The sequence below is a fragment of the Lasioglossum baleicum genome, unplaced genomic scaffold (genome assembly GCF_051020765.1).
Source record: "Lasioglossum baleicum unplaced genomic scaffold, iyLasBale1 scaffold0065, whole genome shotgun sequence".
NCBI lineage: Eukaryota > Metazoa > Arthropoda > Insecta > Hymenoptera > Halictidae > Lasioglossum > Lasioglossum baleicum.
In genome coordinates this window covers 51,111-54,152 of record NW_027469125.1, presented here as the reverse complement: position 1 = coordinate 54,152, position 3,042 = coordinate 51,111, and the positions used below count along the sequence as shown (strand labels likewise).

General features: G+C 39.8%; 1 long non-coding RNA gene across 1 annotated transcript; it reads left to right on the top strand.

Moving 5' to 3' along the window:
- The first annotated feature begins 1,562 nt into the window (after positions 1-1,562).
- LOC143219753 (uncharacterized) lies at positions 1,563-2,388 on the top strand. The gene is made up of 3 exons (XR_013011446.1): positions 1,563-1,788; positions 2,060-2,253; positions 2,335-2,388. It is a non-coding gene; the product is annotated as an uncharacterized LOC143219753 (long non-coding RNA).
- Positions 2,389-3,042: the final 654 nt, after the last annotated feature.

Sequence of the window (3,042 nt, the reverse complement as noted above, 5' to 3'; positions counted from 1 at the left end):
CTTCATCTAATTATAGCATTATTGTTGTGTTCATCAAATTCAAAGACCTCACTTTACACATAAATACCATACATGACCATCTATTTCTCCGTTGGCACTTTGCCGTTTCTTGAGTGTTACAACAGTTACAAATGGTTCGAAATCGTAGGACATCAAACTTTGTGGGCTTATGATACATCAGTTGCCATTGCAAAGATAACATAACACCAAATTTCTAATGTTTGAAAATTAAGATTTCTTCTAATGATAAATGAAAAGAAACTAACATACGGCAATAGTAAAATATGAAGTTGTATACCATTTGACATTCAGCAGAATCAATAAATGAAAGTAGTACATAATGTCAAAGACATTGCAACTAATTGTGAGCCATCATGATGGATTTTCGTAGTTAGAGATACTATTGCATAAAACATTTTTAAAACACTTTGAAAATATATTTGAAATGTTGCTACAATAATTTAATGTAAACAAAGAACAAAAAAAAATTGTGTAAAGGAAAAAAAGAATTATGCCAAAAAGTTCGCAGCCGAAGACTTTACCGCCTACGCCAACCGAAAGTGTTGGAAGCTACGCTCATATATTGAAATATAATATAAATAAAATGTTTTGTATTGCATTATTAAGTCTGTACATTATTTTTCTGAATATAAAAATATTCAATAATACATAATACATCTACAAAAAAGTAAAGAGGTATCGAAAAAATTGATTTGGATTTTTTTAACACCGATACAATTTATAAAAAATTCTGAAAAAAATTGAGGACAATTGTTTCAATAATATCTGACTACTGAATTTTTATAAAACTGGTATCTCGAAAATTTCAATACGAAATATGCATTTTCTTCGAATATTTAAAGATTTTCAATTTTTTAAAACATGTTTGCATGATCTGAAAAATTTGAAAAAAGTCTCGGTGATGTGTGCTATTAGGTAGAATATTTCTTAATTTTTTCGTAATTGTTTATTGAGCATGGTTCGACTAAAAATCAATTTGTGGTGGGGGCCCTCTGGACCAAATCAACGAAAAAAATTATTTAAGAAATACAAAACATATTTTAGTATAGACCACTAAACCCGGTTTTTTAAAAAAAAATTTAGTCCAAATTTCGCTTCGATATCTTTTTTAGTTCAAAAGTTATAGCAAAATGTGCACCGCGCCGCGCCGTCCCGGGATTCAAATGCGCGCTGTCTCCAGATGCCGACTTTCCGACTCATGCTTTCGAAACTTCGGCAACGTGAAAATTGGTGAAAATCGAAGGAACGCGTCGGCATCGTTCAGTCGAGCAGGTTAGTCACACGGACGTGGTCTTAGATATTGTCTAAGGATGTGGTAGAGGTACGCTTGTTGTGTAGCGCGCGTGCAATCGAGCAGATACTCGCACGGGCAGAGTAGAAGTACGTTCGTGTGTAGCGCGTGCGCAGCAGAAGCAACGGCGAGGACGGTACGTCCACGGTCCGTCAGAGTGGGGGGTCCTGTGCCGGAGGGGAAACGTCCTCAGTCCTCGCGTCCTCGCGTCCTCGATTCTTGCATCACTGCCACGTACGACCCCAAAACGTACGTTTCAGTTCCAGTTCACGTCCAAATATCCTACGTCCATTCAGTACTTTCCAAGATTGTCTCTAGGACTTAAATTTTGGACGTTTTAGGAATGTCCGATTCTTAGGTTTTACCAAATTGGACGTTTGAGCAGGGCCGCTTTACGAATCTAACCTGAAATCGTCGCGCATGCACGAGAAAAGATGCACCATATCGGAACACTGGCCGCTGCATCAGCAAGATTGGTATGTAGATACAAAAAGAATCGCTCTACGTATCCCAAGTAGCCACAAGTAGCCACGTACGTCCCTAAAACGTACGCAGAATGGACGTAGGACGTTTGGACGTGAACCGTACGTTTTAGGGACGTACGTGGCCACTTAGGATTGAACATTAAATTATTATATTATATATTATATATTATATAAATTATTATATTCATAATCATAGCTGTACATCTCATCCTATTACTGTAATTAGTATATCTTTTTTCATAAAAACATATTTTATTTCTAGTTACTGCCTCCAGCGGGGAATTGCTGACTCTAAACAGACCCAGAGAGTTTGAAAGAAGACAGCAGGAAGCGGAACCAAGAAGTTACAGCAGTCGGAAGTAAGAAGAAAATGTACTGTTCGTGGATGATCCTTGGACGAACATGGATATTCCTGTGCTCATTGGGAGGGAGCCGGAGCTCTCCGATAATCAACTAGTGAGTTGTCTTCTAACTACATACACATATACGTATTTTATATAGTCTTCGTTGCATTAATGTTGTATTTATATGTTACAGACAAGAATATTGCGAGAGAAGAAGAGAGAGAGAGAGAGAGAGAGAGAGAGAGAGAGAGAGAGAGAGAGAGAGAGAGAGAGAGAGAGAGAGAGAGAGAGAGAGAGAGAGAGAGAGAGAGAGAGAGAGAGAGAGAGAGAGAGAGAGAGAGAGAGAGAGCGGCATCGCGGCGAGCGCGGGGGACGCGGAGGAGCGCGGGAGGAAAAAGTATTATAGTCAACAACTGTTACTAAAGAAACTTTATAATGACGAAATAAATATTAACAAATCTTACTACACTTGTGTTGTGTTATGTATCCCGTACCCTTTGCGTTATGTATCCCCTTCCCGTAATCCAGACCTGGGCGACGCTGGCTCAAAAAACACATGTTGCTGCTACCCCTTTAGCGGAGTGGACGTGGTGGGGACTGTCTTAGCTAGCAAGAGAAGGAGAGAAGCAGCAACTTATGTTTTTTTCGAGCCAGCGGGGTATCTATAAATACGGACTTCTTTTATACGCGAATCCCGGACCCTTGCGATGCTCGTAGGCGTAGGCCGTAGGCACACGTACATTGTACATACACGTCGCTCGAGCGGTGTGTATGCACCACTACTTTGACTCTTGAGCACACCGACGCTGCAGCATCGTCAGCCATACTGTTACGTCACGCCGGCGAACATAGCTTTTCCGACGGGCAACATGCAGCTGAATATTCCAAAACTATTGTTTGG